This window comes from Echinops telfairi, unplaced genomic scaffold, assembly GCF_000313985.2.
Source record: "Echinops telfairi isolate 266 unplaced genomic scaffold, ASM31398v2 ScPeMD7_60;HRSCAF=208, whole genome shotgun sequence".
NCBI classification, from domain to species: Eukaryota; Metazoa; Chordata; class Mammalia; order Afrosoricida; family Tenrecidae; genus Echinops; species Echinops telfairi.
Window position 1 is genome coordinate 4,409,355 of NW_022103958.1, and position 22,254 is coordinate 4,431,608.

Genomic DNA, 22,254 nt, shown 5'->3' on the forward strand with positions numbered 1-22,254 from the left:
GGGGCCCTGCGAGCCGGCCCTGCGACAGTGCTCTCCGTGCAATTGTCAAATGAATGAGAAGCTGCCAGGCTGCGAGCTCGAGCAGGGCCCGGTCGCCTCGGAGCGGGAGCCGAGCCGCTGTAGCGAGGCCCGGCCGCGCACCTGTCCCCCACCGGCGTGCTGCGATCTTAACGATGGCGTTCCGTCGCCGCTGTGATGCTCCACCTGGCTGTCTCCCCGGCTGGAGGCTCAGCCTTTCCAAAGGTGCCGGCGGAGTTCAAGGGTCTTGACGCTTCTGAAGGATCTGGGGGCAGTACAATAGGCAGCAGGCCGGGCTGTGCAGGCCTGGCCACTTCAGGGTGGGGGCTCGGTAAACTGGACTTTTCAGTGCTTGCCCCGCCAGTGAGACGATCGTTCTGTGGCCGCGGCAATTGTCGGGCAGGGTCGAAGTGCATGCTGTTTCGCGTCTGGCATAGAAAATTATGAAGATGGGCTTGCCGAGAGTGGCCCGCCCGGTCCGCGTTAGAAAATCTCTTGGGGGCGACGGGTCTTAAGGTTAACCTTGAGTTTTTCGTTCAGCATCAGTACTGGGGGAAGTGGTTTTTGCAGAACTTGCCTCAGACTTCTGCATGACACTAATTTAATTCCCAACGGAACCAAGAAGACATCGAGTCTTGGCCCAGAAATACTGCCTGTCTTATTTTATGCATAATTATAGGCATTGAGGACTCATTTTTAGCCAGGTGAACTCTTCCCGTCTTCCTCTCGTTCTGAAAAGCCGCCACCCCCCTTCTTTAACCTCAAGAATAGACGCTGCCAGTAATTACACTAACTTTTACAAGAGTCATTAATTTTTTTTTTTCTTAAGCGGCTGGACAAACATGTCATGTTTTGTTAATTTTAATAATGGAGAGGGAGGGGTGAAATCAATGTATTTTACCAGCATAAATGAAACCTAGTTTGTAAATCCGTGAGAACAAACATTTTAACCCAGGTTTTCACTCAGGCCACAACAAGCGATGTGTTCTTAACAGTGAGTTTGATGCTCTTACTTTTTGAAAGTTTTGATCATCAGTACTGCATTATGAAGAGTGGTGCACATGCATTCCAGCACAGCTTAAGCTTTCTACAGCTGGCAGCTCGGTTTTAGCATCAGACTTTTAATGGTCTTACAATTCAATACATTAGTATTATGAACACGGTTGTAGGTTCTGGAGAAGCAGTTATAATAAATACCTCTTACAGTGCTTCAGGATAGTGTTCAAAGGCCTGGAGTAAAGCCTAGCTCCTTTCATTAAATGGAGTCTCATTCATTGATTTGGCAAATAAGAAAATTGATACCTACTATGTGTTGAACATCATTTAATGGGAATTAAGAATGGGAATTACATGCATGATCCAAAAAAAAGACAAAGCCCCAGACCTAAGGGAGTAACAATTCTATCTCCTCAACAGTTTGCCTTAGCAAATTGTAACCCATTGCTATCCGGTTGATCCTGACTCACAGCAACCCTGCGTGAGTCTGTGAATCTTTACCAGAGCAGTTAGCTTCATTTTTCTCCTGAGAGAAAGGATTGGCCGGGGCCAGAGGGTTTGAACCTCTGACTGTAGGTTAGCAACTCAACAAGGCCACCAGGGCTCTTTGTAGCAAATTGTAGTTTTTCTAACTCTTACGGCCCAACTCTGATCCTTGAACAAAATCAGTTCTCTGGTACCTGTGTGAGCACTGAAAGCAAACCAGACCCACTTGCTGTGGGGTAGATTCCAACTCAGTGATACTATATAGGGTTTGGGAAACTAAATATTTGTGGGAACAGGCAGCCTCATCTTTCTCCTATGGGTCGCTCCTGGGTTTGATTGTAGCCCTTGCAATTAGCAGCCCAGTTAGCACCCATTGAATATTCAGTGGGTGCTGCCTGTTCTTTTAATCTTTTCATGTTACAGATGAGGAAACTGAGTCTTGGAAAGGTTATGCATCTTGCTCAAGATCATACAACTAAGTGATAGACCCTAGATTTGAACCCAAGTCACTGTCCCAGGGCCTTTGCCTGGCGCCCTTCACTTTAACCCGCTCACTGCACTTAAGTTGAGTCTTACTGTCAAGTTGACCCTATAGGACAGAGTGGACCTGCTCTCTTAGGGTTTCCCAGACTAAATTTTTATGGGTGTAGACCTTGTCATCTCTGCCCCCCCCCCCAACCCAAAATATTGCTATCAGGTTGTTTCTGACTTATAGCTGTCATAGGTAGGGTTTCTGAGACTGTACATCATTACAGATGCATGTAGTTTTATCTTTCTCCCTCTGAGAAGCTCTTGGATTTGAACCACTGACCTTGGGACTCAGTCGAACAACACTACCAGGGCTCCATAAGGGAGCAGATAACCTCATCTTTCTCCCTCTGAGTGGCTGGTGGCTCTGACCTTGGGGTTAACAGCCCCAAACACTAATCTACTGTGCCATCAGGGAACCTTTCTTAATCTATATACGTGATGGGATGTGATAGGAAGAATTCAGGAGCAATTCTTTTTGCTACTTCTACTTAGAAACAGAGTGAAATATGAGTGACAGGCTTGGTAATTTTTAGAGGGAAGATGTGGGAAGTTGAAAACCATGTTTAACAATATAGTAAGTAGACAGTTGTGACAGTATGGTAGGGACTTGGAGGAAGAATGTAAAATTGAGGTCTTGATCACTTAGGATTTGTTGGTTCCTGGTGGGCAGTGTTGGAAAGGTTGGAGGACCTTAAGGGATTCTGATGTTATTTCTAGAGTTGGGAAGATGTTACTTTATCCCATCAGGGCAGGTGTTGCTTGCTGTCAAGTTGATTCCAACTCCTAGGAGCGCTGGTGGCGCAGTGGATAAACACTCAGCTGCCAAATGAAAAGTCGGCTCAGACCCAACAGGCAACCCGCTGGAGATGTCTGCTTCCCTCAAGAGTACAACGTAGGAAGCCCTGTGGGTAATTCTGCTCAGTCTTACAGAATCATTATGAGTTGGAATTGACTTGAAGGCAACATGCTTGGTTTTTTGCGTGCTTGTTTATTAGGACAGTTACCCTGTATACTTGATAGACCTTAAACAGACTAAGCTTATTTTGCCTTTTGCACTTGCTATTCTGTCTCCTGAGAAAGAGAGGCTTTCTACTCACGTAAAGAGTTACAGTCTTGGAAACTCACAGGGGCAATTCTACCCTGCCCTATAAGGTCACTATGAGGCGACATCAACTCGATCGATGGCAGCGATTTTTTTTTTCTTTTTCTTTTTGGTTATTCTTTGCCTGGCACTTCCTACCTCGTTGTGTCTTAACCGCAATCCTGTCTTTGTATAACAGCTCCACTCAGGTCTCACCTCAGATGTCATAGTAAAGAGGCATTTTTAAGCTCCTTATTAGAGCAGCCTTTTCGTCACTCTTACCTCATTTTTGTCCTTCTTTATTTCATAGCATCTATTCCTAGGTGAGGGGTTTATTGCTTACTCGCATGGCAGAGATTTTCCCTCACCTCCCACCCCATTTTGTAACCTCGATGCCTCAAATGATGCCTGGAACAAAGTCGGTGCTCAAAAAATATCTCTTGGACAAAGCTAGCATCGTGTTCCCTGTATTGATAAAGGCAAGGCATGAGGGGCTCCAAAAGCTCATGGGAAAATAGCATTACCTTTTAATTCCATGTTACTACCAGTTCTTTGAAGACCCCTTGTATATAACTAACTGGCTTGTTTTATAGCAAAGACAGTATGGGATGTGAGCAGTATCTAAATAGACCAATCCAGAGAATCTTCAGCTAAGAAAATTGGAAACCGATGTTTTTCTTTTTTAATTTTCAAGTCATTTAAAAGCATAGTTTTGAGAACACTCAGAGGCTTTTCATTTAGACTTAGCAATTTTAATATTTTGCCATATTTGCTGTATATCTCTAGATATATGTAGAGTAAATTCTACTTGTTGACTGGAGTCTTTCTAGCTTGAGAATGCCGGCTAAGCTGCAACTCGAGGTCTCCCTGTCTGAAACGCAGAGTGAAGAAAATTAAAGATGCATGCAACAATTAGTCCACAGGACTAATGGGTCGGTCACATAAGCCTCAGCTTCCAAGACCCTGATAGAAGAAGAACTAGATGGTGCCAGCTGCCACTGCTGACTGCCGTGAAAGGAATTACAGAAGCAGACCCTGGATGGAGTGAGGAAAATGTGGAGCTCAACAAAACACAAATTCCTTTTCTATTCAGGAGCAGCCCAGGATACCACATTTCACTTAGTTGTCAGGTCTCTCCATCGGTTCCCCTTGACTTAAGACAGTGGTTCTCAACCTTCCTAATGTCACAACCCTTTTACAGTTCCTCATGTGGTAGCGATTCCCCTCCAATCATAAAATTATTTTCATTGCTACTTCATAACTGTTTGCTACTGTTATGAATCGGGTGACCCCTGTGAAAGGGTCATTTGACACCCCCCACCCCCAAAGGCATCGCGACCCACAGGTTGAGAACCGCTGACCTAGGACAAGGACAACTCAGATTTTCCTGTCTGATGGCCTATACAGTTTTGAGGAGTACTGGTCAGGATATTGTAGAATTGGGATATCCCGTGTGTGTGTGTGTGTGTGTGTGTGTGTGAAAATGTATTTAACAAAGTCTTACACTAATTCAACAATGTCTACTTGTATAATTTGATGACATTGATTACCTTCGTAAGTTACGAAGCCATTATCAATACCCTTTTTCAAATTACTACCATTAACATGAACTCAGTGCCCCTGAGATAAAACATTTCATTCCCTTTCCCCTTCTCTGCCATCCCTAATAAGTTCTGGGTTATATATATATTTGCTTACTTCATACAAGTGATATCCTAAAATATTTAGCCTGTTGTGACTAACTTATTTTGGTCAGCATGATGTTTTTAGGGTTCAGCCATGCTGTGTCATGTATCATGATTTAATTTCTCTCTTTTTTTTTTTTTTATTTAATTTCTCTTTAGAATAGTAATCCATTGTGTGTGTAGAACACATTTCATTCATCCGATCATCTGTTGATGGACATTTTGGTAGTTTCCCTCTTTTGGCTATTGTGAAAAGCACTGATGCCGGTGCTCAGGTTTCTTTTTGCATTCTTGATTTCACTTGTGGGTATATATTTAGGATTGGGATTTCTAGGTCATATGGTCATTCTAACGAAGCTCTGGTACCACAGTGTGTTACGCATTGGACTGCTAACTGCAAGGCTGGTGGTTCAAACCCACCAGCTGCTCCTTGGGAGAAAGCTGAGGTTGTTTGTACCCATCAAGATTAACCTTCTCAGAAACCTTAGGTGGCAGTTCTCTTTGCTACAGAATCAACTCAATGGCATTGAGTTTGGTTGAGATAGTAGTACTATGTTCAACCTAATTTTTTTTTACATTTTTATTAGCACCTAATCCACATGTCATACAATTCAATCATTTAATCACAGCAAGAATAATTATACAATCTTTATATGTTCAACTTTTTGAGAAACCACCACTTGATGTGTATCTGATGCTTTTCTCAAGATGAAGCTGGTTTTATTGATAGGTTTTAGATAGGAAGATTACAGGTAAAGTATCATTTTTATAACATTAAGTGTATGCATTATCAACATAATTTATGACCTTGAGTACCTTGCCAAAATAGTGTTTGTCAGATGTCTTCTCTGTAAAGTTACTCTGTCCCTCACTTTACATTCTAGTGTTTGTCATCCTTTTGTAGAGCTAATTTGTCTCTTGGTCCTCATTTGTTAATTTAGTCATGTATGTATATCTGTATAATTCATTGGTATTTATTTTATACATTTGGTTATATTCAATGTTACATGTGGTAATTTGTTTTGCTCAGGTTGTTCTGGCTTTGGCCATTGGAAACTGTTGACTCCTATGTCCCTTTGACATGTGCTTGTTAGCAGTGTGTAGTGGAAGCTGTGGTGTGTGTGTCGAATATTTCCTTAATATGGTGGGGCTCATCTTGTATATTTCTTGCTCCATTACTAGTATCAGTTATTTCTCCTTGGGATCCTGGTTGCTATTACTGGAAGGTGGTATTAGAAACCAATACCTAGGTGATAGGTGTGCTCGGTGCTACTTGAGTGTCTTCTTTAAGGCCCTTTGAATTAATACAACCCCAAAAAGCCAAATTCACTGCCACTGAGTTAATTCTGTCTCAAAGCAACCCTGTATAAGGTTTCTGAGACTCGATCATTTTTGTGGGAGCTGATAGGTCCATCTTTCTCCCTCCGAGTGGCTGGTGGGTTTGATTTTTCAACCCTTTAGTTAGCAGCCCAACCCCTAACCCACAGCTTGTGTATACTAGCCCATTTCTACCAATAATATTGTCATATGTAGCCATTTGTTTTTATATTAAGTTTAACATGTGTTTTGACTCATGTTTCTAATCTGTTACCACTTGGATTATTCTAGCCTCTTGCTTTTGCTGATCTACAAATTTCCACTCCCGACAATGAGAAACCTATTCTCACCAGGGTTTACTCAGCTGTTCAATCTCAGTAAGCAGGCAGACCTCAGAGACAATGTAGGTTCAGGTCTGGACCATCACCATAAAACAAAGATCACAATAAAGCAAGTCACTCATTTGCTTGTTTCCTGGTGCTTATAAAAGTTATGTTTGTGCTATAATCTATTAAGGGTGCAAATAGCATTATGAAAAAGTTTGAAATATGATAATTGACCAAAATGTAGCAGATGTATATGCACCTGCAGTTTGTAAAACAACATTGATAGTCTTACCTAAACCCAGATTGCCACAAACCTTCACTGTGAAAAACCTCAGGCAAGTGAAGTGCAATAGAGTGAGATAGCCCGACACAGGTGCAGCAATATCTGAGTAGTTAACCTGTGGAAAACAGCTCTGTTGACTAGAGTTCAGTGCTTGCTTGCAGTTCCTCAGGCTTCAGTTTTACCCACCCCATTTATTTCCAGTTACTTAGGTCAGCCACCTGTTCGACACCCCACCCCACCACCCTGTGAGCTTAATTTCTATATTTATAATACAGTTAGATTCTTTTGTCACAGTCTTCTTTCTTGGGATTCCCCCAATCTCCGAAATGATTTTTTAAATGTGTTGTAGTAAAGCATACATAACAAAGCTTTCCACTATAACCATTTTAAGTGTACAATTCAGTGGCATTAACTACATTCACTTTATTGTACTACCCTTACCACTTTCCATATCCGAAAGTCTTTGATCACCCTAGATAGAAACTCAGTGCCCTGTAAGGTACAACTCCTCATGCCTCTCTCCCATCTCTCTCTAACTAAAACTTTTGTCTCTATACATTTGTCTATTCTAGATATTTCATTGAAATGGGATCATGCGATATCTGGCCTTTAATGTCTGACTCATTTCACTCATCGGAATGTTTTCAAGGTTCATTTATCCATGTTGTAGCTGCATATATCAAGGCTTCATTTCTCTGTATGACTGATTAATACTCCACATTTTGTTAATCCATTCATCTGCTAGCACTAAGGTTGTTCCCACTACCCCCACCTCCACATCTGACAATTCACTACATGTCTCATAGAGCTCAGGCAAGTGCTACATATACACAATACCACCAAACCCACTGCCGTGGAGTCAGTGCTAACCCATAGCAACCCCATATGGGTTTCCGAGACCGTTTACAGGAGTAAAAAGCCAAGTCTTTCTCCTGCAGAGCTGCTACTGGTTTCAAACTGCAACCATGTGGATCGCAGCCCAACTCTTAACCACTATACCAAGATACAATGCAGTGTTACAGAGACATGGTCATGGTTGGACAACATGGCAAATGTAATAATGTCAGTAAACCGTGCACTTAAAAATGATTAAAATGGCTAAGTGTTTTATGTGTATGTATATATATATATATAATTTTTTAAAAATCCATAGAGACTATATTAGTTACCTAGTGCTGTGATAACAGTAATACTATGTTGGTGGCTTTAACCAACAGAGATAGATTTTTTTACAGTTTAGGAGATTAGAAATTCAAATTTAAGGCACCTGTTCTAGGGGAAGGATTTTTCCATGGCTTCGGAGAAAGATCCTTGTTTCTTTTGAACTTAGGCTCCTGGGCACTCATCCTGTGCTTGCCAACTCCTTCTCTCATCTCTTTTTTTACTTTCTAGTTTAATCTCTTTTTATACTTCAAAATAGATATGCCCAACACTGTGCCTGGGATTAAAACCTTGGTTAGGATTTACAGCACACATATTTCGGGGCACATAATTAAATGTGCAACAGAAAGAACAGATTAGTGGCTGCTAGGAGCTGGTGAGGGAGTGAGGAACAACTGTTTAATAATATGGGGGTTCCTTTTAGAGTGTTAAATGTTTTACCACTAGAGATGGTAGTTACCCAACATTGTCAACATACTGAGTGCCACTGAATTGCTTGCTTAAAGTGATTACCTTAATGTTATGTGAATTTCACATCAATACGTTATGTTTTAAATATGAGGGAAGGGGGTTCAGGAGAGCCATGTTGGGACTATTTTGTTTCGGTGCAGAGTTTTTCACGTGTCTGAGGGGATGGATCTCTGCACTCAGCATTCAATTGGACTGTCTTGAAAAGTTTAAATCATTGTAAATATACTTAGTTTCAGAAGCGTGCAAGGCTTAAACTTTTTCCTAGGTTTATGTGAAAAAAGATTACATACATAAAAGTATTTTATATTTAAGGGCTAAACTTGTGATGTCTGGCAAATTTGGATAGTTAGAACATAATCATTCTATAATCACTTTTGCTGTAATACTCTTTTGTACCTGTTAGCATTACCAGTTTATTATTTCATGTCCTCATGAAATGAGATTTTAAATGTTAGTAAGTTTAGTAGTACTGTATAATTCCTTGCTTTTGTATTGGTCCTTTTAAAAGTTCACATTCCTATTAAAGAAAACAAAAACTCATGAAAACCTGTGGGTACTTCATTTGGGAGTGACGATCAAATGCTTTATCAGAAATCTCTGCAATAAGCCCTCTGAGGATTGCCTGCTAACTTTGAATGATGTTTGATATAGGAGATTCCACCAAACAAAATGTAAACAATACCCTTGAGTGTTACCAAATGGCATTTAGCTTGTCTAACTAATCATAAATCTGCTTTTTGTAAGATAAAAAGGGATTAAATTGCTTGTGGTGGTTAAAGCACCTGGTTGCTAACGGAAAAGAGGTGGTGGTTTGAACCCAGCAGCTGCAATGCAAGAGAAAGGTGTGGCAATCTGCTTCTGTAAATGTTTAGAAAACCCCATGGGTTGTTTCTATTCTGTCCTTTATGGTCTCTGGGTTGTTTTCCTCTTCAGTGCCTGTGAAGAAGCCATTATTAAGACAGGGTGGACTTGCTATTCTAGTCCAATTTATGACATTTCTTGGAACAGAGAACTGAAAAGTTGAATGTACAGTCTTTAAATGACTTTGAGATGATGGTTATAACACTCACAAATTTATCCCTACCTGTTATGCCTTTACCTGACTAACTTCTATGAATTTCCTTTAGCTCTCAGCCTAAATATTACTTTTTCAGGGAGATATTCTGTCTTAGTTATTAGTGCTGCCATAACAGAAATACAGTCGCAATTCAGGGCTCCAGCTGTAGGGGAAGATTTTCTGTCTGCCAGCTCTGGGGGAAGGAAGGTCCTTGTCTCCTTTCAGCATCTGTGGCCTGGTCCTTCTTTGGCGATTTCTGTGTGTCTTTCCATCAGTCTCCCTCTAGTCTAGGAGGGTCTCCAGACGTTTCTTTCTTGATGGTGATGCTTCTCTCCTTGCTCTTCTCCATTTATCTCTTGTAAGATGAAAAAGAGCCACGGGCCACATCCCAGGGGTACTACCCTTACTCCAGACCAGGGCTGTGACCACAGTAAGAAGGGTATTGCATCCCTCCCTAATCCCTTTCCATTTGATTGCTGGTCACATCAGATCACATCACAGGAGATGAATACACCATCACCTGTCACATCTCATTATATAACAGCCAAACCACTGAGTCAGGGCCCAGCCAAATTGACACATATTTGGGGGTCATAATTAAATCCATGCCCCCTTCCCTGACCCCCTGGTCTAAATTAGGTGCCTCTGTTATACCCTCTTTTTAATACCCGGCTCCTGGGCCACTGTAGTACAGAGTTTGTTCCAGCACCTAGCTCAGTGCCAAGCACAGTAGCCTCACAAGATCTGGCAAGTAAAAGTGTGAGGCTGGGGACTAATATGCGGAGCAGGAGAATAACAACATTGGTGGGATTTTTAGCACATACAAGGCATAATTTCATAAAAACAATTACTAGTTGAATTTCCCTAGGCAAGTTACATACTCTGGCCTCTTAATCTTTCCCAGTTTTTAACTATGTGCATATGTGGTGGTGGTGGTGTTAGGATCTGACTCATAGCAAACCTATGTACAATAGAACAAAACCTTGCCTGCTTTGTTTGAGCCCATTGTTGTAACCACTGTATCAATCCATCTCACTGAGGGTCATCCTCTTTTTGATGACCCTCCACTTTGCCAACCAGCCATAGTGCCCTTCTCTAGGGACAGGCACCCTATTCCTCCTGATAGCGTGTCCAAAGTACATGAGATTCTCTCTCGCTTCTGAGGAGCATTCTGGTTGTACTTCTTCCAACACAGATTTGTTCAGGCTTTTTATAGTCCATGTTGCATTTAGTATTCCGTACCAACACAATAATTAAAATGCATGAATCCTTTTTTGTCTTTCTTATTCATTGTCCAGCTTTTTACATGCATATGAGACTATTGAAAATACCATGGCGGGGTCAGCCAGCTAACCTTGAACTAGTTACAGGCTTTTCTTTATTTTGTCACTGTTTTTTGTTGTTGTTTTGTTTTCTTTTGCTTTGTTTTGCTCTGTCATGTTTTTTGTGCATATTATTATCTCTGCAGGTCTATCTAGATAAGATAGGCAGGGTAAACCATCTGGAGGAGAAAACAACGGGACCAACGGTTCCAGGGGGACATGGGAGAGGGGGAGGCTGGGGGAAAGGAAGTGGATGTTAACAAACCCAGGGACAAGGGAACAACAAGTGATGTAAAACCGATGCTGAGGAGGGTGTAGGATGCCTGGTAGGGCTTAAGGGCAACGTAACGGAGAGGAATTACTGAAACCCAAATAAAGGCTGAATTATGATAGTGGGACAAGAGCAAAGTGAAAGGAAAAAGAGGAAAGAAGTAGGAGGCAAAGGGCATTTATAGAGCTCTAAATACAGGCATGTGCATATGTAAATATATTTTTATATGATGATGGGGAAATAGATCTATGTACATATATTTGTAGGTTTAGTATTATGGTAGCAGATGGACATTGAGCCTCTACTCAAGTACTCCCTCAATGCAAGAACACTTTGTTCTATTAACCTGGCATTCCATGATGCTCACTTCCCCACACAATGATTAAAGACAAAGTGGGTGCATAAGCAAATGTGTGAAGAAATGTGTGCCTGGCTATCAAAAGATAACAGCGTCTGGGGTCTTAAAGGCTTGAAGATAAACAAGCATCCATCTAGCTGAGAAGCAACAAAGCCCACATGGAAGAAGCACACCAGCCTGTGTGATCACAAGGATCAGGCATCAAAGAACAAAAAAATCATATAATTGTGAATGAAGGGGAGTGCAGAGTGGGGACCCAAAGCCCAACTGCAGGCAATTGGACATCCCCTGACAGAAGGGTCTCGGAGGAGACGAATCAGTCAGGGTGCAGTATGACACCAATGAAACCTACAGCTTTCATCTAGTTTAATGCTTCCTCCTCCCCACTATCATCCCAATTCTACCTTACAAATACGGCTAGACCAGAGGATGTACACTGGTACAGATAAGAGCTGGAAACACAGGGAATCCAGGACAGATAAAGCCCTCAAGACCAATAATGAAAGTAGTGATACCAGGAGGGTAAGGGAAGGTGGGGGAGGAAGGGGGAACCGATCACAAGGATCTACATATAACCCCATCCCTTGGGGACGGACAACAGAAAAGTGGGTGAAGGGGGACATCAGACAGTGTAAGACATGACAAAATAATAATTTATAAATTATCAAGGGTTCATGAGGGAGGGAAGGTGGGGGAGGGAATGGAAAAAATAAGCTGATACCAAGGGCTCAAGTAGAAAGAAAATGTTTTGAGAATGATGATGGCAACAAATGTACAAGTGTGCTTGACACAATGGATGTATGTCTGGATTGTGATGAGTTGTATGAGTCCCCAATAAAGTGATTTTAAAAAAACGAAAAAGAAGAAACAGAGTATCTCTGATGAGGGCAATACATTCCGAAAGAAAAAACCCAAAACTGTTGAACTTGGCTATGAAAAATGAAAATGAAAAAAATCACAGTCACCACAATATTAGAACATATATCTGCCATGCAGTGGATTATTTACTGTTTCTCTTAGCCATAGCCTTTGTTACTCCCATCAAATTACCTGTGTTTTAATGGGTCTGGGTAAGAAGGTCTAATGTAATATGGATTGGATTACATAATTCAGCTGAGTGCGCGGTAACAAGGTTAATTGTGACTGCCATCCCGCTGGGTAGTCCTTTGGACTCAAGATCCCTCTGCATTGAACTTCCTTCATCCAGGAGACAGATTTGACACCAGAGAAGTAGCAAAGGAGCAGCAACAGTATAACTAGGAGCCAGAGCATGAGAGAGAGTGGTGGACTTCCCAGCCCACAGAGCAAGTGAAGCTGAGTGCTTTGGGGCAGGAGGCTTGCTTATGGAATGGGGTCCTCTGGACACTTCTTGGGCGAGCTGATTTCGCTGAGACAGAGGTGGAGCTGAGTACCTTCGGGCTGAGGCTTACAGTGGAGTGACATGCTCTTTGGTCATTTATTGGCAGCCTTAAAAGAGGTTTGTAACATTGCCCCATCAGGGCAGAGGCCAGGCCAAGAGGCTTAGGGCCAGAGAAAGGCCTGTTTGCAAGCATGGCAGAGAAGAAAGTGTCCTTAGTGAATAACTGTATCCTGAGCATTTCTCCCATGAATTGTAACCTGTTAATTTCCCTAATAAACTCCATAAACATGAAAAAAAATAAACCATGGCTTAGGTCAGGGGCACCTTAGTGGTCAAAATGACAGCTTTGCCCTTTAATACTTTCAAGAGATCTTTTGCAGCAGGTTTGCACAATGCATTATTACCATTTGATTTCTTGACTGCTGGTTCTATGACTACTGATTCCATGGATCCAAGTAAAATGAAATCCTTGATAACTTCAGTCATTTCTCCATGTACCATCCATTTGTGAGGATTTTTGTTTTATTTATGTTACATTTTAATCTAGACCAAAGGTTCTAGTCTTTGATCTTAAGTGCTTCAAGGCTTCTTGGCTTTCAGCAAACAAGGTTGTATCATCTGCATATTGCAGGTGGTTGGTTAGTTTTCCTAGAATCCTGATATTGGGTTCTTTTTCAGGTAGCTTGGCTTCTCAGATGATTCAAACCGCATACAGATTGAATCAGTATGGTGAAGTGAAAAGATAAAAACCCTAGTACACACATCCTTCCTGATTTTAAACCAGACTGTGCCCCTTTGTTTACTTTTTCTAATGATCACTTTGATCTGTGTACAGATTCCTCATGAACATAGCAAAATGTTCTAGAATTCCCATTCTTCACAATATGATCCATAATGTGTTATGATTTATACAGTCGAATGCTTTTACATAGTCAATGAAACACAAATATCAACCCATTTCTAACTTATTCTAGTTTTTAGTTATTTTCGGTTTTCTTTAGATTGAAGTTTCCCTGGTTTTATTTTGTTGCTGTTGTTGGAGGTTTTTGAACATGATTTTCTTTATATGAAATCCAGGATAGGTAAATCTGTAGAGAAAGTAACTAGAATAATAACTTCTTAGGGTTATGACAAGGGAGCTTAGGCGTGCAAATGGGGAGCTAATAATGGATACAAGGATGAAGAAAATGACTTAAAATTGACTGTGGTGACAGTTGCACAACTTTTAATCTTTTTAACCATCAAATTGTATCATACATGGATTTTATGTAAATAAATTGGTTAAATAATTTAAAAAATCCCACAAACATCTTTCTGATAGCCTCTGCTTTCAGCCAAGAGCCATCTGACATCAGCAATGATATCATCCCCTGATCCATTGTCTCTTGAGTACAGTTTGAATTTCTGTTCCCTGTTGATACACTGCTGCAACTACTTTTTAATTATCTTTGCAGGTTTTTATTTATCTGTGATATGATCTTATTAATTGTGCATTTCTTTATAATGGGCAGGAGCACTGGTGGGGTACTGGGTTGCCCATTGGGCTGCTAACTGCAAGGTGAGCAGTTGAAAACCACTAGCTGCTCAACTGGAGAAAGAAAATATTTTTTTCTCCATAAAAAATTACAGTGTCTGAAACCCACACAGGCAGCTTTAGTCTTCTCTATATAGGATCAGTGTAAATGAAAATTGTCAATGGCATTGAGTTTGATTTTGCTTTTGTAGTAGGCACAAATAATGGATCTCTTCTAGTTAGTTGTCCAGGTACCTCTCGTTCCCAAATTTTGCTCATTAAAACATTTCATTTGGTATTCTGGCAATTCCTGGAGCTTTGTTTTTCACCAATACCTTCAGTGCAGCTTGGACTTCTTCCTTCATATGCCACCTCTTGAAATGGATAAGTGGTGACGAAGTTATTTTTGGTATGACTTTCTATATCTTTTGATACTTCCTGCATTGTTCGGTTTTGTGCCCATCAAATCCTTTAATCTTACAACTCGAGACTTGAGTTTTTCTTCAGTCCTTTCAGCTTGAGAAATGCTAATCATGTTTTCCCTTTTGGTTTTTTAACTCCTGGTCTTTGCACATTTCATTATAATCGCTTTACTTCGTCTTGAGTCACCCTTTGTAATCTTCTCTGCAGCTTTTTTACTTCATCATCACTTCCATTTCTGTAGTTTCTCTAAGATCGAGTCTTATTTTTTTCTTACTTTTATTGGGGACTCTTACATCTCTTATTACAATCCATACATTCATCCAGTGTGCCAAGCACTTTTGCACATATGCCGCCATCATCATTTTCAAAGCATTCTCTTCCCACTTGATATCAGCTCCCTCAAGTCTATTGTGACATCCATTTTGGACCTTTCTTTCCTGCCTTTTTAATGACCTTTTGCTCTCTTCAGATAGGATGCCCTTCATGTCATCCCATAATTTGCTGAGACTTCTATTATTATTGTTTAGTGGGTCAAATCTAGTTTTGATCTGGTCTCTAAATGCAGGTAGATATGTGTGCAAGGTCATATTTTGACTCTTGTGTAAAAATAATTCCCTAAATAGTTTTACTTTGCCATGTTAAGGAGAATAATGGGACTGGACAATTTGATGGATTATGTTGACTAGCCAGTATAGTCTTTATCATGTTACAGGATAGAAAAGGAAGCAGTAACCCAAATAAGGTGGGAAAAGTCTGTACTGTTCATTTGGTAAGCAATCTAAGAATTATTGAGGAATAAATGTTTACTGGGGACAAAAGGTAGAGACAGTCTTGTATTAGTAATTTTGAATTCTAATGTCTGAGATTGAGCTGCGTAATCAGTGGGGTTTTTCCTCTTAAGTTTTAGTTCATTAATTAGCACTATGCCGAGTTACTATCCAGCTGTGTGTGTATATGTGCACAAGTTTTGTCTGTGCTTTGCTTTGCCTCAGGGAGGTTATCCAGACGCCCATTTCATTGGCTGCCACATTACACACAGTGTTGATCAGACTTTTGTGATAATTATTTATTAAGCACTTACTCTTTATCACATACTGGAAAGATCCGAAAGATGATTAAGATAGGTTCTAGGCCTTGCCCTTGAGGCACACTCCCTGTCTAATAAGGAAGGCTGATCTGCAAACTGTTACCCTCACAACCGTATGGTAAGTTTGAGGATATAATGAAAAGGCCTTACTTACCTAATTCAAAAGTGTCTCAGTCAATTGCACTTTATTTATTTCAGTCAATTTCACTTTAAAGGAGATTAGTATGGTAGTTTAAAATCAGACTGCTCTGGACTCAGTCAGTTTCTTTGTCACTTAACCTAGAATTCTAGAAAACCAAAAACCAAACCCATTGCCATTAAGTCAATTCCAGCTCATAGTGTCCTTCAGAATAAGAATAACTTAGACCAAAAAAAAAAAAAAAAAAGAATAACTTAGACCTGTTTTAGTCCCTGGAGAAGGAGGACATCATACTTGATAAAGTAGAGGGGCAGTGGAAAAGAGGAAGGCCCTCCCCAAGGTGGATGGATTGACACAGTGGCTGCAAGAGTGGTTTCAATCATAAGAACAATTGTGAGGATGACGCAGGACTGGACAGTGTTGTGGTCTGTACGTAGGCTTGCTGTGAGCCGGAACTAACTCACTGGCACCTAACAACAGCAGCAACAGATTTGCGTAGTAGAGCAGTCTTCCTGTTCTTTGGAATCTAAATTTCTACTTGAACCCTTGTTGGAGATCAGAGATGTTAGGCTATGTATAATCAGTCTTTAGCCTCACTAAAATGATTCCCATACAGGCCTAAACAGTGGCCTGCAGTTTTAGTAAGGGCAAAAAAACCCCAAAACAGTTGTGAATTCTATTCTGACTCATGATAACCTCATAAGCAGAGCTGTGCTTTAATTTAGTGGCTTATCATTGACCGATTGTTCAGCAGTAGCTCACCAGGCAGACCTTTCTCCTGAGGCTCCTCTGGGTGGACTTTTACCACCACCCTTTGTGCCAAACATCTTAACTGTTTGTGCTGCCCAAGAACTCCTGAAGCTTTAGAAGAGCTGTTTCTTCATCTAGATTAGATGGAGAAATGCTTGTACTGTCTGAACAGTTCATTAACCCCTCATGCAGTATGCTGGAGACATGAAACACAGTCAGATCTTAGAAGCTGAGATTGTTTTTTGTATTAAAAGAAAATTGAAACCAAGATTCATCTCCCTGAGTTATAAATGCAGTGTCTTTTACCATTTTCTCAAAGACTCCTTATACAATGACACATGTATACAAGACTTCTTTGCCTTCATAGACTGATAGCGAATTTTGGATCTATCTTTCAACTATCACATGTACAATCCCAAACCCAAAACCATACCATTGAGGGTGGCTCAGCACTTAAGTCCCACCCAGGGACTTCTTGCTCACAGAGGGGAGATACTACTTTTCTCTTTGCCCCCTATTGTCTTTCTACCTATCTATTATTTTCTCAAATAGTGTTGTAGGTGAAAGAAGGAAATCATAGAATAAAGGGATGAGGAGGCAAAGTAGTGCAAACTGCTAAAATTCTTTCCCAGGCTTCTGAGTGTCCATTTGAAGACCTCTAATGGTTCAGGTCCAGGAGAGCTTAATGGATGAAGTAGCTGACATCATAAAGGATGCAGAAATTTACCTTGATGCTTTGGCTATTTCCTGAAGTGGTTTTCCCTTTGAAGAAGGGATCAAGGCAGTGATAATGTCTGCGTGGGAACTGGTCAGCTCCTTTGTTTCTAGAACATTACCTGTGTGTAACACACACATACACACACACACACACACAGAGGCCGTGGTGTTGCCTTCCCTGTTGCTGACCCTTCATTTGCTTCTTTTGGAAACCCACTGGGCCGGAAGCAGTTCCTGAGGTCAGCCAACCCCTGAACAATGTACGATATGGCCCCTTTAAAGCCTTCTTTCTGTGAGCTGGGAAGAGGGCCGGGGCAAGGCGGGCACTCAGTCAGTGGTGCTCTGGGCCCCGCCCCCGGAGGAGGCGTTTCCCAGCAGCCAGCTGCACCAATACCGCCACCGCCCGCCCGATGTTCCTGCTGATCCGGCTCGGACCTTAGGGCCCCTGACCCCTCCCTGCCAGGGAGCGTAAGTGTCAAACTGTGGGCGGCGGGCGGGGGGGTCCAGCATCCCCATGCCCCAGCCGGAAGCCCTGGTGGACAGTACAGGGGACTTTCCTGGCCTGTCAGAGGCTAAGGTGGCGAAAGAGTGTAAACAAAGCCAGCTGCTGTGAGCTACAGCCTGGGACGTCTGATCTACCTCTGGATGGTAACTGTGGCCGGCCCCTAGGATGTTTGTTTGCATATGCAGTGGTTGAGCGGTGCCCACTACCAGGTTTTGTCCCAGCCTGGCTCCTGCTGGGGTGGGGAGAAGATTGTCTTTACTAGTGGAGAACTCAGTTGAGCTTCTGAACGGGTAGTGCTGCATCTATTACCCTGGGCCTTTGGGTCCTCAGCCTGGGAGTAGGAGACCTGGGTAGCTCAGGATGAGTAAGCAGTGGATTTTCAGTCACCTTGGTACAATTGAGCAGTAAAATGCAAAATTGACCTAATTCACAGCCAGGTTTAGATTTCTGACTCCCTAGAGGCCTGTGTGGGTGTCGGATACCCTTTTTGGAGACACTGACAGTGATCATCATTGGGAAGAGCCAGCCCCAGTTAACCTTCTTTCCTGCTGATACAGATAGCACGGTGTGAAAGCCACAGCCCTTTCCCCTACCCTCCCTGAGGGGAAGGTGATCATCCCAGGAGGACAGCAAGCATGTCCAAGTTTGTGGAGATAGCTGTTAGAGAAGCAGTTTAGATTGCTTCCTATGTAAGGGAGACTGCTTCAATGAGACACTATCACTTGTCCTTGCTAATGGCAAGTGCCTGGGAGCAATGCTTTTTTGTTTGTTTTAAATAGGGAAAGACCTTTTTTTCTATCAGCTAAGAGAGCAGGGAGTTAATTTATCTAGCCTTGGCCAAGTAATTGAAAGCTTAAATTTTTTGTGACAGTTGCCTAACCCTATAACCCCGAGCATGACATTTTTGTAGCATTTAATTATAACATTTATTATAAATCCATGTAGGAATGTGACAACTTGGTTACATTTAAAAAACATTGTACATTTTATACTTTTAAAATATATTTTGGTTGTTATATATATTGATAACTATGAAAGTAAATAAAAACAAAATTTTCCTGAAATTAAAAACTCAGGCGTTAATTATAGGGCTAATTGTTTCTTTAGTCCAGATGTCCTTCCTAGGCATGGTTTGAGTCACGATCCCTGACCTGTACTTCCATTCTGTTTTCAGCACAGCACCTGCTGTTCCTTTTAAACACCTACCTCATAGGCTATATGAAGAAGGTGGTGCTTTTGGTGGGCAGAAGTGATCCTCAAGACTTATTCTGTGCTTTCTTCAGAAGCATCTCTTTAGCCAGAAGTGAGACCTTAGGAATGGTTATCCAGTCCGGATCTCGTGTATTGTGTTAGTAACGAGGAGTTTTTATAGGTCAAGAGCTTGGAAGTTCGCCATAAAAAGTAGTTGCATTGCTATGTGGCATCTTTCCAGGTCGAAGACTAACCTAATCTGTTTAGTAGCACTATGAATTTAAAGTACAGGGACATCACACTCGGACGCTCTCAGAGTGGGGAACAGTGGGAACTGATGGCACAGGTTCTGGATCCAGTTCTACAGTTTATCATTTTTTATGCATTGTAATGCCATTCTTTTAGCTAGTTCCTGAATTAGAAAATGCATAGATGTATGTTCTGTGATAATATATAATGCATATTTAATTTCATTAGGCAATTAAATTTTTATTTGAAAACAACTGAAAAATTCAGGCTATTTGGAATTAAAGTCCACTTTTATGTATGGCATTAGAAGCATGTTTTAACCCATGGTCTTAATAATAAATTATATCTAGTCTTTTTTATCAGCAGTACACTATTTGAGCTCTTTGGAAGACATTTTTAGATGCAGAATATAATATTTCTGAGGAACAGATTTATTTTAGCTGACCCTTCTGCCTTTGCCCCTGGGCTAGACTGGAGTCAAGTCTAATGAGAGCACTGAATTAAGCTGAAATTCTTTACTATTTGTTGTCAGGACTAGATTGAACAAACCATTGCAAGCATCATACATAGTTCAAATTAATTTTATCAGTGCTTCTCTTTGTTAATTATAGTCAGTGGTAAAAATTTGGTTTCTTTATGTTTATAAAATCCTGATCTCTCTTTCATCACCACTGCCACATTTCCAACCACTTGAAGATAACTTTTCAGTCTAAAACCAAACTCTTCATATACCGCACTTTTTTTTTACTCACTGAAAAAAACCCGAAACCAGAACTTCCAACTTATTTTTGTCATTGACACCTTTAGTAACCTGGGTTGGAGACATCTTACTTACTCTTTCTTCTACTCCCACTATTTCAGTTACTAAGGCTTACTAATTTTTCCTTTTTTAATGTAACTCCCTCAGTCTCCCTGGGCCACCCTGGCTGCTTTCAAGAACCCTCCTTTGCACTACAATTCATCTTAGCCTTTGAGTATTGAAATAGTTTCCAATGAAATCTCTATTTTCTCTCCTTCTAAAAGTAGTATCATCTTGCTCCTGCAGTTTAGCCTACTATTCTGGACCCCATGATCTGACCCTTGTCTACCAGTTTGATTGTGTAGTTAGGTGCGTCAGGTGAGGTCCCACTCCTAGCAACCCCAGGTAAACAGAGTGAAACACTGCCTGGTCCTGCACCATCCTCATAACCGTTGCCATGTCTGAACCCATTGTTGCAGTCATTGTGTCATTCCTTCTCATTAAGGGTCTTGCTTTTTTTCACTGACCTTGTTCTTACCGACCATGATGCCCTTTTCCAGGTAGTGATTCCTTTTGATAACATGTTTATAGTATATGAGACAGTCTTACCCACAGTCTCACTAACTTCTAGAGAGCATTCTGGCTATATGTCTTCCAACATACATTTGTTTGTTTTTCTGATCTTACTTCCAATAATTTGAATCTAATGTGTTTTCTAAGCCTCCCCCATACTGTTCTACTTCCAAGCCTTTTTTTTTTTTGGTATAAGAAAGAGATTTATATACAAGAGCAATTGAACATTGAGAAAACATCCCAGCCCAGTCCAGATCAAGTCCATGAGTCTAATATTACCCCATATTTCGGATATCAATCTATAAAGCCCTCTTCAGACTCACGAAACACATGCAATGACACCGAACGCAGAAGATCACAGCCAGTGGGTAGAAAGTGTTTGGATCCAGTGTCATTGGAAACATCTCAGTGCTGGCAGGGGTCTCTCTGTGGCTTCTCCGGCTTCTGAGGTCTGGTTGCATCCATGTGGCTTGTCTTCTGCAATGTCTCCCAGGGAGTAACAGAGAAAGGTGTCTTCCCCCCAAGCCTTTTTTTGCCTTTCTGGTTTTTTCAGTCTTACCTTTTGAAAAATCCCACCTACCTAAGTTCACATGCAATCCCTCACCCACTTGTGGTCAGTTCCATCTGTGAACGCTCATAACCCTTCTTTGGTCCTCTGTTGTGGCACTTTCCACATATACTTTAAGGTTAGCATTATTTTGTTTGCATGTCTTATTTGTACTATGAACTCCTCCTTGAAGACATTATGGTTTGTCCATAGGAAATTCAGTGAATGAATGCCTTGGGTAAAAATTGGAGTGGAGTAATCTTTATTTGATTCCATTATTAGAAAGGACTCTTAAATGTTACAGCCAACCCAGATGGTAATTTTAACCAATTGTTCTTGTCTCCTCTGGACTTGTTAGTTAACTTTGTTTGGTTAAAACTATTTTGTTAAGATAAAACTCACGTATCTTACAGTTTATCCATTTAAAGTATACAATGCCATCCCATGCTTTTAGTATTCAGTATTTACAGATTTGTGTAGCTTTTGCAACTCTCATGTTAAGAACATTTTCATTATCCCTCACCCCGTAAACTTCCACACTCTTTGGTCATAAACCCCTACACTTCCCCATCACCTACCCAGTCCCAGCCCAGACAACTGCTAATCTGCTTTCTTCCTTTGCTGAGTTGTCAGTTCTGGATATTTCATAGAAATGGAGTCATATAGTTTGTGATCCTTTGCTACTGGCTTTTTTACATAGCATAGTGTTCTCCAGATTCATCCATGTTGCATCAGTAATTCCTCTCTCTTTTGTGTTAAATAATATTCCATTTTAAATAGATGACATTTTATCCATTCATATTTGATATTGATAATATTCATATTATTGATATTGATTCATTAATCGATATTAATGCATATTCACATTGATAAGATTTGGGTGGTTTCTACTTTGAGGCCATTCTGAATGTTAGTTTGGTCTTAATGTTCTCTACACATAGATTGTTCTGCTGCATATCTCTAAAGAGAACATTTGCCCTCTAACTTTGTGATTTCTTATGAAATTGTGACTTTAAAAAATCATTTTATTAGGGGCTCATACAACTCTTATCACAATCCATACATACATCAGTTGTGTAAAGCGCATTTGTACATTCA

General features: G+C 40.9%; 1 protein-coding gene across 3 annotated transcripts in view; it reads left to right on the forward strand.

The window, feature by feature from the left end:
* CKAP5 (cytoskeleton associated protein 5) overlaps positions 1–22,254 on the forward strand; it is a 115,090-nt gene that overhangs the window by 453 nt on the left and 92,383 nt on the right. Inside the window, exon 1 of one of the 3 annotated variants that reach the window (XM_045290890.1) lies at positions 17,803–17,820. The exons of the other annotated variants lie outside the window; for them this stretch is intronic. The gene's annotated coding sequence lies outside the window, so the exon portion shown is untranslated. Of the gene's footprint in view, positions 1–17,802; positions 17,821–22,254 lie in introns of those variants that run through there. 3 annotated transcript variants of the gene reach the window in all.